The 17,029-nt window shown below is 42.9% G+C and overlaps 1 protein-coding gene and 1 pseudogene across 4 annotated transcripts in view; one reads left to right on the top strand and one right to left on the bottom strand.

The window, feature by feature from the left end:
- Nucleotides 1-17,029, bottom strand: part of LBHD2 (LBH domain containing 2) — a 341,263-nt gene that overhangs the window by 191,084 nt on the left and 133,150 nt on the right. The gene's annotated exons all lie outside the window — the stretch shown is intronic.
- On the top strand, nt 2,726-3,070 carry LOC144782776 (small nuclear ribonucleoprotein F pseudogene; annotated as a pseudogene).

Here is a 17,029-nt window from a genome sequence, read left to right as displayed (position 1 = left end):
GGCTTGAGCCTGATCTGTCCATGAAGACCCAGGCAGCCAAAACAGCAGGTACCTGCTTCGGACTCATGCGTTCCATCCGAAAGATACTTCCGCTACTCCCTCCCCTATCGAGTAAACTCCTGGTTCAAGGCTTGATCCTTGCTCGTCTGGACTACAGTAATGCCGTCTATCTAGGAGCCCCCGAATCCATTCTGGCAAAACTTCAGCGCACTCAAAATGCGGCTGCCCGGCTCCTAATGAGTCTTCCCACCAGAGCCTCTGCCAGACCAGCGCTCAAGGCCCTACACTGGCTTCCAGTTCGACAGAGGATAGAATTTACGGCTATGTGTACTGCCCACAAACTCCTCAACGGCCTAGGCCCCTCGATCTAGAGAGACATGGTCACTCCTTATAAGGCTCCCAGACTCCTGCGCTCTGACAATGAGCGTCTGGCCAACGTCCCAAGATTCAGGGAGGTGCGCACTTGCGGTCGACGCTTTGCAGTAAAAGCGTCCTCTGGTTGGAACTCGCTTCCACGCTGCTTGCGCCTGGAACCCTGCCACCTTCGTTTCCGCAAAGAACTGAAAACTTTCCTTTTTCCCAAATAGGACCTGCTCTCCCCCCTTTTCCGCAAAGAACTGAAAACTTTCCTTTTTCCCAAATAGGACCTCCTCTCCCCCCTTGGCCATCACAAGTCTTTACAGCGCGGGGATGCCTCCGGGTCACCAGGCGCTCTACAAATCGTTAAATAAAATAAAATAATAAATAATAAATGTTTCAGAGGGTGGTATTTTAGAAATCAAAACAACACACTATAAATAGAGGTGTGCCATGCTCGCCATGTTCTCTTGAAGTGGCTGCTGACATGAGAACAGTGTCTGTGATTAATTTTATGTTTAAATGTAAGTATTTCGTTTTTAGGTCAACCATTCGAGACCTCTAGTATATACTTTAGTATATACTTATATGTGTATGTACTTTGTGGGCTCTGGAGATCAGCCCTATGACTTGTCTCCTTCGGCTTAGGGACTGTAGAGGTCAGTAAAGTACCAGAATTGCTTTCTGCTTGTTCAACTGCCTCTATTTAATTGTCTTGATAGAAAACGATCAGTAGAGGTCAGTACAATACCAGAATTGCTTTCTGCGTAGGGACTTTGTTTTTTTAATTTTTCTGGCAACTGCCTCTATTTAACTTTCTTGATAGAAGACGACCAGCAAAGGTCAGTAAAATACCAGAATCACTTTAGCATTCTCTAGATTCCAGTCCATAGAAATTGTTTTCCACAGGCACCCATAGACAATAAACAAAAATTCAAATCTTGTATTTTCAGTGATATGACCACCGAAGGCCCTGATTTTATATTAAAAACAGAGCTTTGGACGATAACTTTTCCTGCTGAAAGGCAATACTTCTCTCCAAGTGTTCCCAAACTGGGTGTGTCACGCAGTTTGGTGCTTACTTTCCCTCCTTGTTAAAGAACAGTAGATGTTTCAGCACCCAGGCTAATGTGCTGCATAGCTAAATACATAGAAGGTCTCAAAGGCAAGACCGATTGCATTGCAAATGATTGTTGTTTCATGCTGCCCAGTCCAACAACATCACGGGGATGTTTGCACAATCTGAACTTAATTGCCTGTCCAGTAAATGCATACATTCAGCAATCAACAGCTGAAAGCTGACTAGTTAACAATGACAAGATGTCAGACACTATCTCCAACTGATTGTAGACATTTAACTAAGCAGCTCAAAATGTATTATGTGTCAAGCGAGGCTGAAACAATTTAAAACGTAAAAATCAATTTCTGCTAAATTACATTTTTCAGTGGCCCTGTGTACATACGTTGAGTGCTGGGAAGTAGATGAGGTAGTTCAAAGGATGCGAGTATCACACTTTCTGGTCAGAAGTAGAAAGATAATTACAGTGCTTAGAAGAAACAGAACAGCAGCCTGAAACCCTTTATAAAAAGCAGGCTATTATTATTGCTATTTTTCAACATACACTCCGTTTATGCGGGTGCACTACTTAACTAATAATTGGTAGGTGTAAAACACAGTGCTATTTCTTTTCTGTACCTTCAGCACACGAACTTGATGCCCTCCCCTCCATCTCAAGTTGCATTATATCTCGGTCTCTCTTGCAGTCTTTCTGCCCTCTGACGCCTGGCCCGTTAACCCCTTCTGCGCTCATGACGAGCTGAGCTCGTCATGAGTTGTGCCGCTCGCACGCTCATGACGAGCTCAGCTCGTCATGTAACGCGGCTTTTTGAAAAAAGCCGCGCAGCGCAAAAATAGCGGCCCCACGCATGCGGTTAAAGTCTACAAGCAGAGCTTTCACACAGCTTCTGCCTCCCACTTTGGCTCTACCCTCATCATGCACAGAGGTGAAAACAAAGTGTTAACCATTCAGGTAACAAGGAGACACAAACAGATACCCATTTAGTGGCTGATTTATGCAAGGGGAAACCAGAAAAAAATTGATTCTTTGCGGCTTCCCACTAAACCAAATTGTGTGATCTTAGCCAAACATTTCCTTCTTCCTTTTTCTGTACTATTGTATTTTTAAGCACATTCACATACCGGTGGGGGGCAGCAGTGCAAGACTAGTGTGTCTGATTTAACAGATTTTAGTGTTGGTGTAGCTATAAGAAGCAGAGCCACATACAGTGTTCGCATGATGAGTGTCTTGCCTCTTAGTGCACCAATGGCACTGTCACCGGGGTGGGGGTGGGGCAGAATTAACCCAGCATGAGTTTGCCGCTGAACCCAAAGCCTTTCCTCAATGGACTGACTGGCAAGCCAGTAATGGTCAAACTAAAATGGGGAATGGAATACAAAGGTTATCTAGTATCTGTTGATGGATATATGAACATGCAGCTGGCAAACACAGAAGAATACATTGATGGGGCGTTATCTGGACATCTGGGTGAAGTCCTGATAAGGTGTAACAATGTCCTCTATATCAGAGGAGTGGAAGAGGAGGAAGAAGTTGGAGAAATGAAAGAATAAAGTCTGAAGATGGCTGTTAATCTTTAGTAGATGTATCATGTATGGTTCGCTGTCTGTATGAATGTAGAATTTTGGTTTATACAATAAAACTTTTTTTTGGTATAAAAAAAAAACACTTTTTGGAATTTTGAAGAGAGTACACTTTCCACCTTTGTAAATCAGTGCCCTCGGCTTTTAGCCAGTCTGAATTAACTCAATATAATTGTCATTTGATTTGACCTCTGTGCCTGCCTGTTCTGACTTATTTCTGCTGCCTATTTGCACACAAGAGATTCACTAAAGCTCAGCAGGGTCATAACCGGCACCAGTCATTACTTGAAAGCTGTTCCTCAAAGAGTAGCCGCTATAGCAGTCATTCTAAACTCAGATTACTTGGCAATTCTTGCTCATCTTAAAATGGCACTCAATGATTCACCAATATTAACTGAACAAACACACACACATTCTAGAAAACACACTTTTGCATAAAGACTTGCTGCAATCCACTTGCTAAATTGTACACTTTTATTGATGTGCAGTCACGTGCTTGAATGCGTACATCAATGCTGTGCACACACTTCCATGCACACCCATTCACCTGCTCATATACATGCACACACACATTTATTTATTTATTTCTCAGATTTGTATGGCACATAGCTTCCCCAGCGACGGGGCGTCCTAGCGCGACCACAGACCTTAGGCAGGAAATCCAGGAGAAAAATGGAAAGTTAAGCAGGGATGGCTTTTCGGAAAGCTTGGTGGTTCCAGATTGCTCTAATGGAAACAGGGAGCGAATTCCAGAGGTTCGCTGCCAAACTGCGAAAGGAATGACCCCCAGCTCTAGCTTTCAAAACGCGCGGCATACAGACCAAAGCTTGATCGGCTGATCTGAGAGGATGCCGTGGCACATAAAACTCTAACAGGTTGGCCAACCCGAGAGGTGCCTGTGGAGTCAAGATCTTATGCGACATACGGAGAGAATTAAATTGAATGCGCTTCTCCAAAGGCAGCCAGTGAAGTTTACGGAGCAGTGAGAAACAAAATAGGATTTCGGAGGGGCCACCAGCATGCGAGCTGCTGCATTCTGTTCTCTGTGCAGACGCCTAATACTGGCCTTGGTCACGCCCAAGTAAAGGGAATTGCCATAGTCCAGTCTGGATAAAATTGACGCCTGGACAATGGTTTGGCGCACGTTTGGGGGAAAGAAACCCAGCAATGGTTTCAAGCCTCGCAAAAGTCCAATGCACGTCCCTCCCACAACTTTCGGTTGAATGTTGAAAGTCAGGCCACTATCAAACCACACTCCCAGGTTTTGGGCAAGGGGGCAGGTTTGAGGCGATCCGGCCAACACTGCTCGGAACCACAAATCCTGATCCTTCCCAAACAGTAAGATCTCGGATTTGCTGGCGTTTAACTGCAAGCAGTTTACTGCCATCCAGTCTGCAACTAATGAGAGGTCCTCTTTGAACTTGTCCAGGTTGGTACAGCATTTCTTAGAAAAGACGATCACCAATTGGTTATCGTCAGCATACCACACCAATGACAAGCCCCTTCCTTTGGCAACATAGATGTTAAAAAATACAGGGCTCAAGACTGAGCCCTACGGCACCCCCTGATGCAAAGCAAACTCCTGCGAGTGAAAAGGAGGCACGGAGACTTGGAAGGACCTCCCCTCCAAAAAAGACCGAAACCAGTTCAAAGCTGCGTCCCTGATGCCGATTTCTTGCAAGCGCCTTAGAAGTATCGCATGGGAGATGGTATCAAAAGCGGCACTTAAGTCTAAAAGGACTAAGGCCGCAGAGGCCCCGGCATCCAGTCTAGCCCGGACAGTTTCGGTCACTACCAGCAGGGCGGACTCGGTGCTGTGGCGTGCACGGAAGCCATGCTGTGATGGATGCAGGATGGCATTCTGCTCAATAAAGTTAGCGAGAGTGGAATTCACATGGGATTGAACCAGCTTCGCCAAAAAAGGCAGCTGGGGCAGCTGGGAAATAGGGTGGTAATTGATCGGCTCAGCTGGGTCCAGAGAGGGTTTAAGCAACGGAATGACTTTTGCTTGTTTCCACGCCCCAGGTACGGAAGCGTAAGCCAGAGAGAGGTTGACCAAATTGATGTGCAGCAGGGAAATAAGAGCATGAAACTGGCGAAAGTGGGCAGGTGTCAAAGGATCGACAGGTGAGCCTGAATTAATTTTCAAACAAAGGGACTCGAATTCCATGTGTGTAAAGGGAGGAATAGATGACAGGCTGTTTCCCACCTTAGGACTGATAGCCCCCGGGTCCGCCGCCTCAACTGACAAATCCGGGGTAGGTAAACCAAGGTATATCTTCTCGACTTTGTTCACAAAATACTGTGCCAACTCATTACACTGATGGTTCGAGGAGATCAGGGAACCCCCCGTATCGCCTGCACTCTTCATGCCCTTCAGCAAGGAGAAGATCGTCTTAGCGGGATTGGTGCTAGCCAAGATTTTATCGGCCACATACTCCGCTCGAGCTCTCCGAATAAGCTGTGGCACATTTGTGCCCATACGTTTGCACATAAAGATGTTTCCCCAAAGTCAACACACATATACACATACTTAAACACACAATTGTTTTTGCAAACACTTGCACAAGCACTCACTGCATTGCACAGATACTCAGATATACACCTACACACAAATGTGATAGAGCGTAATTTGCTCTGTAGTTTGTAGGGGTGCATTATAATCATGAGTAATTCTCGCCCGCATATAATCCTATATTTCGGTAATATTTGAATTAGTAGCTTGTGTACGGAAATAATGTGTAAAGTGAATTGTTAGAGGTTTTTCAGTGGAAAACGTGAAGAAAACCAAGGTTGAAATTATATGTGTCTAGATGATAACTTTAATTTGTAGAATTGTACATGTGGCTAACGAGAATTTCATGATTAGTGTGCTTATGTAATGAATTGATTTAAATGTGCACCGTAATGATGTCCACTTATGAGTGTGCCTTATGAAGTAAATGTGCTGTCTCTTATGTTGGCCGAATTCTGGAGGCCTAAAGTGTATTTCTCCCTGGTCCCTCTCACGTTAAGATTTGCTAGTAAAATTCATGTGTATGTAGAATGTGTCTTTCTCACGTTTCTGTTGCAGGTGGAGAAATTCATCCTTGTTAGTTAGAATGTTGTCTTTATTTTAGAAGTTAGGGTTAGGGAGGAGAAGATACATGTGAGCAGCGATGCTGATAATGTGGGTCAGTTCTTTCTCACCGGAGGGAGCCTGGGAATCAAGGTCATCGAGCCAAGGCCTGGGAGCATCATTGCCAAACGGAAAGTTACCTATAATGAGGGGATGGAGCGATGTTGTGTAGCATCGTGGGACATATTTTACAGGTTCATCTACTGGAGTTAGGGACAGAGTCTGGGAACTTCTGCCTTGCAATGAGAAAGAGAGAATCTTAGAACAAGTTTTGCAGCTTTACGCTTCTTGACCCATTCATTGTGAATGGTCTTACTAGGAAGCCTTCACGAGTTAACACCTTTACAGAACTTGCCTGGGGAATGCTAAGTAGGGGTGTCATGTTACTAGGAGTGTAGGGGCAGATTAATGCTTTTCACCTACAAACCTCCAATGAGGGAAACTCTTGATATCTGAGTGTCCTGATCCTGGAATTGGTTATTCTGTTCATGCTGCACCGTCCTAATTTCACCCATAGGTTTGGCTTTGTATTAGTTCTAATGTATTTTTACACCCTCATTTTGAGGTGTGTGTATGTCCAACTGTTCTTGACTTTGTAATAAACCTACTAAACTTTGGCGTTGGAGTCTGTGATCCTTCAGAGTCATGGTTCATTGGAATGGAAATGCATAATTGGCTAATGATTTTTCCCCCCTCCACACTTGCAAGCAGACAAAAAGAAACATCGACCAGGGCGTCCAGAGTAAATCTAGAATGTGGAACCCAGCTCCTTCAAATGCATGCATAGACACATGTTTACATGTGTGCATGCACTTTTTTGCACAAACATGTGCCGCCACACAAAATTACATGCATCCCCATGCTTGCATAGAAACCTAGGAACTCTTGATCTCACACACATCTATTCACACCTCTTTGGTCTTTCACAAACAAACATGTATTCATGCATGCCCAGGCCCTGGTTGCATACCTTTTTTTCAGCATAAAGTAAAAAAATTTAACATTCCACTAGAAATATATACAGAAATACAAATTGGTGATAATTAGTTACTGTCAAAATAGTTCTCTCCTTCCTATCTCATCTACTGGCAGTTGTAAGAATGCCATTTTCACTGTTCATCTATATGAACAAAAGAAATATGTGCCCTGCAGTGCTAGTAGTAAAACACTTAATCCCTCTGCTTGGTGTCTGCGTTCTGTACACAAAGGATAAATGGCTCAGCATTGTGCCTTGTAGGATACATCTCAGACCTATCTCTATGAATGAATCTGCTTGTGTGCGAGAGGTGATGTGCATGCCAACCGAGACAACGAAAGACATTATCCATGCACAGCATTGCAGAATCAGTGCCTTCAAAATCAGTGGTGCCCCTCCAATGAGATGGCTATCCGAGGTCAGCCAACACGCTCCATTTCTAACATCAGCAGTACCTGGACGTGCAGTTAGAGATATCTTATCTATTGTTTAGAACACAAACTCACAAGAATGCTTTTTCTCTCTTTGTGGAAGTTTATGATCCTATGTTATGTGTTTTATACTGTAAAGGGTAGAGCCCAAGCAGCCCTGCTTGGTACTCTAGCCCCATTCGGAGGTCAGACTTCTTTGGCAAATTAGAAATTGTATTAAGTATTTTATCAGTTTTTCTTATTAAAGACATATAAGAACTCTATTTTTGGTGCATTTAACATAGAAATAGCGCTGAAAATTGCACCAAATATACACCAGTATAAAAACATGTTCTCAGGGGGAAACCCCCGCCAACCCCCTTCATAAATGTCAGGTTCCCTTGCTCTTTATAATTATTTCCTTGCTCTTACGCATCACCACTTTCAAATTCCACCAGCCGTCACTGCTGAAGAAGCCTCACCCCAGGGGATTCAGGATAAAAAAGGAGCACGTACAGACTGATTTAAAAAGTTCTGAAACTCTGAAACCAGCACAAATGGAGAGGAATTTTAGTTGAAGCCTTCTGCAAAGTGAGCTGTCCTGTGCTGACACAAATGTCTTGCTTGCATTGCTACCCGCCGGCTTATAATGCATGTAACTGCCTTAAAATACTACAGTGCATCGAAGGAACAGCTAGTCCCTGCACAGGAGTCGCAAAGACTCCTTTACAAGGTGTAGATGCACACAGATGTGTTGTAGCAGGAAAATAAGAGATTTCCAGTGTCTTTGCCCAGCCTGTAAACTCTACATGGAGAGTCCATCCTCCCTCTTCCTGTTAGACGTGCTTCTAAACACTGCAGTATAGATGGACGGCACCGCCCCAAAGTGACGCACAACAATCTACCCTCTGGTTTACAGTGGGTGATGGGTTGTTTCTAGCCATTTTGAACTCCCAGGGGAGCTATCAATTGTCAGTTAATAAACTGTTGCTGCCTCTTGAAAGGGCTAACAATAGGATGACCACCAACGCCCCCACACACCCCCTCTCATCAGTCTGCTACCTCATTCACTTATTCACCAGAAACTAAATGCAGCCATGGGCTGGGAAGACAATCTTTTGCACAACATTGCACACAGGTCTTAATGGGTCCATTGGTCTGTGTCTTCATTCAAACAGGTTAGCAATAGTTCCTTCTTATTTGCTTCACCCACGGACTTAGTCCATTAAAAGAAAAGTAGCAATGCTGAGGAGCTGGTTCACTTTCATGGAGACCCTACAAGGTGCACTGACACATAAGGGTGACCAATGTCTAGAATTCATGGTGCCAATGGAAACAGAATCAGCACGAGACACGCCCAAGAAGACACGCATACTCCTCTGGCAAGGGGCTGGTCTACACTACTTCACTGTAGGCGACTGCAACAGCAAAGGGTCTTTCAGAACCTACAGAAAGTTAGTGATTAATATTGTATTTATGTAGCAAAGTGCTACAAGTTAGATCAGGGTACAAACAGGGCTGAAGGTCCCGTCAGCACTTATTTAACGATAAATAGCTCCTTTTCATCCGACATAACAAATTTAACAGACCTCCTAACATATATCTAACAAGGTTGACTATTAAGGTACCCAAAATCCCACCAAGAATCTACATAGACACACAGATCTCAAGACCTTGCTGTTCGATCAGTAACTGCGAAATCCCCCACCCCCAGGGCCGGACTGGCTACCGGGCAGTGTGGAATGCTGTCGAGCTGCTGCCTGATTTTACTGCAGTGGGGGCTTATTTCGTCCATGGAGACCTGCGTGTGCATCGAAATACTGAAAGCAAAACTAATTTTGTTTAGCTCACGCAGGTCCCCATTAATGAAATCAGCCCCCAGCTCAGCAGCATTCCAAACGGCCCGGTAGCCAGTCCGCCCTGCCCACCCCCCTCCAGCGCCTTGAGACCCTCACAAGTGAGTAGCGCGCTCTACAAATGGCTGATTGATTGATTGATCTCCTTTCCACTTTGAAATAGGCTTACCAATTGACTTAGAAGATGTGCAAGCAAACAGCAAAGCCCTCCTATCTTTACCATTAAACACCAAATGTCATACACGACCAGCTCAAAGAATAATACAAAGGGGTGTGTCACATAAGGTGACCACTAGAATTGCTACTTTAAGGCATGGCCTAAACAATAGTTTTGGTCAGATTGGGGAACTGGAGCGGAGGTATGTTCTACCTCAGATAGTCACTGGCACTCTAAAGAAATGTGCTGCTTTTGTGTGGAAAGTTAATAGCGTTTGTTGACACAACCAAACAAAACGCAAACCACAATATCACAACAAAAAATAACAGGATGCAACACAAATTAACGCCTTAACCGCGCGGTTTTTACGCCCTAATGCGGGCGTTCTGAAGAGTGGGCGGGGCTCCGTCATCCGTTGACCGACAGCAGCACTAGGGAGGTAGTGCTGCCGTCGGCCAACGGCCGACAGTAGCACGCAAGGGGTTAACAGACTATAAAGCAACAACCACATTACGAAATAAAAATAACATAGTGGAATAATGCAGCACGAAAACAACACAAATTACCACCACACCAAAATGCAGCACAGCAAATATTCACACACGAATATTTTTGTCATGCAGTAGCCTCCACAAATCAGCTTTTATGAAACGAGGTTAAAAGTTGTTTGGACAAATCTCTCCTTTATTTATCCCCAAGCACATGCATTGGGGAAAGTCTAATATGTGTTGTGATCCAGAGTCAAGTCGCGTAACTGGGAGGAGATCTATAACACATCATCACAAATTGGTTCGGCCAGGTCTTTGATGTAAAATTCAGAATCTGATTAAAATTTACCAGACTGACACTACAACGTGAAAACAAAAGCAGAAACTTCACTATAAAAAATGCAATAGCATAACTTAGTGTTGCATAATATATTGTGTACTACTGACTTCCATCACAATTTGTTTCCCGTAATTAGGATATGTAATATCTGTATTCCATGCACCTTAATTAAAAGACAAAACCAACTTTAAATAATCAGAGGTAGAAAAATTAAGGCATATTCATGATCTGGTTCTTGACATACAGTGACTATATGATGGAAATGATGGCCCAGGTTTGTCTTACAAGGCGCAGGCTGTCGCCGGCGACAAAGATGTTCAGCAAAACCAAACAACACAAACAATATACACTGATCAACCTATGTGCACAAAAGGTTAATTTGCGCTGAAAATGAATGAGAGTGCAATACAAAACCTCATTGTGTGGAATAGCGTGAAACTTCCGGCAATTCATGCAAAGGGGGTGTAATGGAGCAGAAACATTGCAAACAACAACCCCAGGATTCCACGCAAAGCCATGTTACCTAAAATTACACGAGGTAGCGTGATTTGGCCGTGTGTGGAACAGTCACACAAAATGAAACAGACATAAAAAAAAGGCTAAAAGGTTATTGCGTACCACAATATAAGTGCAATTTTCATGAGAATTCTGTTATACCCATTGGGCAGTCACCTTCAAAAAGATAATTGTACTCGAGCATGCCATCTCTCATTCTGTGTTTGCACCATGGCACAACACTAAATAATGTTTCGCTTCAACCAAACAGAAGATTGTTTGCGTGTACATGGCTCATGACATCATCAGCACACAACACGTCAGTGGCCGCTCCTCTGTAATAGCGGAGGAGCATCGCCCCACTGGTCAAAGTCAGTCACAGAAAAACAAAATGATAATAAAACAATAAAATCATTTTATTCTATTGTGACTGACTGAGACAGTGTTGGGTGGGGCCGGCCGGGCCATGGCAGGGGGAGGAGTGATGGGGACTGTAAAGTGCACATATCACTTTGGCCACTCATCTTAGGCCGTCCAAACTGGCATGCACACTTCTATTTTCCTAACACCGCTGTGTTGCATAGCTGGGTTAGAGAAACAGTACAGACTCCCATCAGGGTTGGATTGGGATTGAAAATCGGCCCGGGCACGCAAAAAAAAAAATCGGCCCACATTTGCATAATCACTCCTCAAATTACTGCTTTGGCATAATCTTATAAAAAAAACTTTAGGAGGGGGTAAAAAAAAATGCACGTGTTAGTTTACAGTGGGGAAACAAGTTAGGCCACTTCTACTCAGGCGCCCTGCCCCCGCTCAGTATGTGCACACATTAATGGGCAGGCCAGCGAGACAAAGAGAGTAACACCTCTTGCTAAATGGAGGTAATGAACGCCCATCTGCCTCTAGGAAGGCCACTCAGACACCTACTGGGCCGCTGGCTGTATTCAAACAATAGAGACAGCGCCCAAATGGCCCCTCAGACTGCTCAAAAAAGCAGCCCACAGCAGAACTCAGACACCGGCCCCTCGGGCATTGCCCGAATGCCCGCGTTACCAATCCGACGCTGACTCCCATGCACTGTCTGAGCAGCAGACCAGGCCACTCTGACCAGTCCTGGTGCTGCTCTCATGCTAGGTATAGCATGAGAGCAGCGTCTTGATTGAACGGGGAGCCTGAGCTTTTGCAGTGACTGCCGGGAGCACAGAACCACAAAGGTGTCCATCGTCGACGAGGACAGGCATGTTTTTTTCACTATTAATATACCATTCTCCCTCCCACCCCTGCCCACCCCCCACTTTACTTTCGCAGCAGCCGCCACTGCAACACGTAGTAATTTTAACTAAGTGAAAATTGTGCCATTCACATGCATCATGAGATTTTTTCATGCAGGATTTCATTGCACTATTTTCGGTAAATACACCCCCATATATTCATTGCACCCCTTTTTAATTAATGCCACAATCCCAGTCTAGAGAATAGAGACTGACTGGCTCCTGCTCACAAGTGTTTTAATGAAATGTGATCGTGGAGGGAACGTGCAAATTTGCACTGCAGTGGAAGAAAATCAAAACCATTTCCTTTAGCAGATGTTTCAATTCTATAATTAAGCATGCTTTAAATTTTTATTGGATTGACCTGATTATTGTACATTTCAACAATGCTTGTCCTTTCGAACACACACTTTATTTAGTTAAACAAATTTTGAGTCAATCCATGTCACAGCAAAATATATGTTGATGTGATTTATAGCTTCTAAATTCGGAACAGTATATGATTGTTACCAAAGTGTTGACATGGCCAGTCATTGGTTTAAATGCATTCGCAATAACACTGATGGATGGAATTTGAGAGAAAATTAAATGTCCCAAAGTCCTGTCCTGTCAGGAGAAACTATAAACACATGATACACAAAACAATATTGTGGTATTCCATGACTTGATGTCATATGGAATCTTTCTATGTCATTTGGAATACTCTGTGTAACTTAGAATGTTTTCCCTTGATATTATTACTGTTACTGTATTGCTGATGCTGTGAGGACTTCTCCTGCTACCTGTGGTTGTTAAGCTGTTCTTCATATGAATAAATCCACTTGGACCTACTTCCTGTGTAGTCTGAATTACTACATAATTACTGGCGACGTTGGGAGCAGTGGATTTCTGAAGACAGCGTTCACCTGTTTTCTTCATTTTAAATGCAAAGGACATTAAAGGAAAGTTCTTCCTTTTCAGCGCTAAGAAGCTCCTTCACGCATTTTTCAGCCATAAAGGACTTATTGGGCAGTACTTCTCAAACGTAAGTGAGCCTCTTTCAGACGGTGAGCCTTTTTTCAGACTGTTACTACGCTACGCTTCCTCTATCCTCACCCAATTTCTGGCTTTCATTACTGATCAGTACACAGCAAAGCTCTCGCAACCACAAACAGTGTGAATAAAAAGACAATGTCACAGTAAGGTAACAGAAAGCAGCAGATCTCAGAGTTCGTGTTCTTTTTCAAACGGAAGGTTTAATTTGATCCAAAATCAGCCGACACGTGTTTCATCGCGTTGAAGTGGAGTCAACACGACTCTTCAGGGCTGGATACCCCAGGTTTGTATGGGTCGATATGTAGAAACGTACGAGGCGGTTGGAGTGTAAAACCTAAGAGTATATTCCATGGAACACGGCGACCGGGAACCAACTGAGGAGGGATATCGGCTGAAGAGAATCTTACTCGGAACTCGACTTTTAAGCACTTGACCAGTCGAATCCCCTCCCGGTACTGCTAAACACTTACACGTGTTTAGTCTCTTTTGGAAACAACGAGCAACATTGCTCAACACAGCGCAACATCGTTGTAAACGTTTTTCTGCCTAACCCGTTACCAGGGTTCTTTGTACTCCTTATATATTGATATATCCGTCAATATACTCTTAGGTTTTACACTCCAACCGCCTCGTACGTTTCTACATATCGACCCATACAAACCTGGGGTATCCAGCCCTGAAGAGTCGTGTTGACTCCACTTCAACGCGATGAAACACGTGTCGGCTGATTTTGGATCAAATTAAACCTTCCGTTTGAAAAAGAACACGAACTCTGAGATCTGCTGCTTTCTGTTACCTTACTGTGACATTGTCTTTTTATTCACACTGTTTGTGGTTGCGAGAGCTTTGCTGTGTACTGTCTACGGTAATCTTAGATTGTCTTGGGACGGTTTTAGGGTGATTCCGTTCGCTCTAGACGCACCACTTTTAGAATTTGTCTTCCTACAGGTGTAACGTATACTACAGGTAGAGCGCCAATATCTGAAATTTCTCAAAACCCTATTAGCTGCATTCATTACTGATCACCCAATGTCTGGCTTTCATTACTGATACTCGACCGCATTTATCGAGCGGTTTTCACTCTTAAAATCCGAAGTTTTGTCTACTTGCACGCTTTTCTCTGGCTTGTTTATTTTCAAAAGTATACTCAAGAACTCACCTTGAGCCTCGAGCGTCCCTGAGTTCGTTTGCTTTACCGACCATTTGCGCTGCATTCTGGGATACCAGCGTCACCATGCACGTCATCGCGCACAATTAGACGCTCACGGCGGCCTGGTGCAGTTTGAAGCAAAAGCTTCGTGTTTTCTTGAATTTAAAGTGTAAATTGGAAATTGTTTTCACGAATCTTCAAAACGCTTTGCTGCAACTCTCCACGGTGATTTGCACACCCTCTTGAAACACTTTCCTGCAAATCTCCACGGTGATTTACACACCTTTTTAAAAAAAAAAAGAAGTATAAAAACTTTTCTGTTTCTACATTCCTTTACTTAGTTATTTATACTGCTTTAATAGTATTCTATTGTATCTTGTTATTGATTGTTATTGCCAAGATGTCTAATATTGCAGCACCACCCCATTTTCTTCAAGTTGCAGGTGATCCTCCTATAGAATGGGACCTTTGGTTTCCTATGTTTATTACATATGTGGATGTCTTAGAAAAAGAGGATTGCTCTGCAAAAAGGAAACTTGCTCTTTTAAGGCATTGTCTCGGTGGTGCAGGAATAAAGGAATTTGATAATCTACCACCTTTGGAGGATGCTGGTGACTTAGATGTATTTAATAAAGCTTCTAAACAGATGAAGATTCGGTTTGGTAGAAGGATAAACACTGTGATGGAAAGGTTTAAATTCTATTCTCATGAACAGAAATCTGATGAAACAATCGAAGATTATGTCGCAGCGTTACGTTCACTTGCTTGCACCTGTTCCTTCGAAACCATATCATATGAGCAAGTCCTCAGGGATCAAATCATGATGAGGACGAAAAGTAAAAAGATCCAAGAAAGACTCTGGTTAGGGACTGAGACTACATTAGCTGCAGTAGTAAATATAGCCAAAGGTATAGAACATTCTGAAATATTTGTTTCTGAAATTAGAGGGAAAAATCAGAAAACACATGTTCCTGAAGTTGAAGTAGCTATTGTTAAAAATCAAACCAGTTATCCCACTTCGAGTGCTTTCAACACTAAACCCAGCTTCAAAAAAGAATATGCAAGAAATGCGAATGACAATAGGAGTTTTGTTAAGAGAGGTATGATATTATGCTATAGATGTGGTAGTTCCAACCATGTTGGCAATTACAAGGGTTGTCCTGCTTGGGACAAAGTGTGCATCAAATGCAAGAAAAAAGGGCATTTTGGTAATGTGTGTAAGTCTGGTCAAAAAATTTATTACATTTCACCTGAAGAAGAAGAAGTTCTTAATAGCTTGAATTGCATTCTTTCTGTTGATGAGAGTTTTCAAAAGAGTTTTCCTTCTTGTACAATTTTTGTGGATGACAAACCTATTGAGATTTTTGTTGACTCTTGTGCGTGGTACACCATTATTGGTAAGAATATTTTCGAACAATTGTGGCATCAGAGGGAATTATTGAGTCCAGACATATATCCTGGTGGGTACACGGGACAAAAGATTGCTCTAGAGGGTTTTTTTTGGGCCAAGTTATCTTTTAAGAACTGGGACATCAGAACAAAAGTTTATGTAGCTACCAAGGGTGTGTCCATTCTTGGTTGGCCTCACCAACATGACTTAGGAATCAAATTAGATCCCAATGCCAATCCACCAGTTTATGTTGATGAACCCCGACTTGAAAAGTCTATTACCAATTCATTGGTAAACTTAACCTTAGATGCATCTAGCGATGTTTGTTTCACTAAGAGTGTGTTAGAAAAGTTTCCTGAGATTTTCAATGACAAGTTGGGGAAATATGTTGATTTCAAGCACAAAATTATTCTAAATGATAATGCGGTTCCTGTCAGGCACAGGGTAAGGAATGTTCCTTTAGCGTATAGACCCAAATTAAAAGTAATTCTGGATGACCTAGTCAAAAGAAACATAATTGAGCCAATTGAATCCTCTCCTTGGGTTTCGCCCATTGTGATATCACTTAAGAGCTCTGGCGAACTTCGCTTATGTGCGGATCTTCGCAGTCTCAATAAGGAAATATGGGTAGATAAACATCCCTTGCCAAACATACATGAGTTAATTGCAACATTATCAGGTGCTACTGTGTTTTCTTCTATTAACTTGGCTAGTGCCTACCACCAAGTAGAATTACATGAAGACTCGAGAAAACTAACTGCTTTTGTTACCCCTGAAGGTATGTTCCAATATTTGCGCATGCCTTTTGGGTTGGCAAGTGCAGCCTCTGTCTTCCAGCGTCTAATGAAAGACTTACTGACAGATTGCAAGGGAGCAGTAGCTTTCCAGGATGACATTTTGATTTTTGGGAAAGATTATATGGAACACGATGAGAACTTAACTTTGGTTTTGGAGAAAGTTCGATCTAGGGCCTTACCCTGAAATATACCAAATGCAAGTTCAGACAACAGAAAGTTGAGTACCTAGGACATGAAATCTCAAAGTATGGTATTAAACCCAAAATTAACCATGTTCACAATATTGTCAATGCATCCTTACCCAATTCAAAAGAACAATTACTTTCTTTTTTAGGACTGACTGAATTTTATGGTAAATTAGTAAAAAATTATTCAGATATTGTTCACCCTTTGAGAATTTTATTGAAATAAAATGCAAAGTTTGAGTGGGGCAAAGAACAACAGGATTCTTTTGAAATTTTGAAACGCAAAATTGCTGAAGCACCATTTTTGAAACCTTATTCTGTGGGCAAGGAGTGTATAGTTTATGT

This window comes from Lissotriton helveticus, chromosome 9 (genome assembly GCF_964261635.1).
Source record: "Lissotriton helveticus chromosome 9, aLisHel1.1, whole genome shotgun sequence".
Classification (NCBI taxonomy): Eukaryota; Metazoa; Chordata; class Amphibia; order Caudata; family Salamandridae; genus Lissotriton; species Lissotriton helveticus.
Note: the sequence above shows the minus strand (reverse complement) of the source record. Positions and strands in the feature narration are given on the sequence as shown.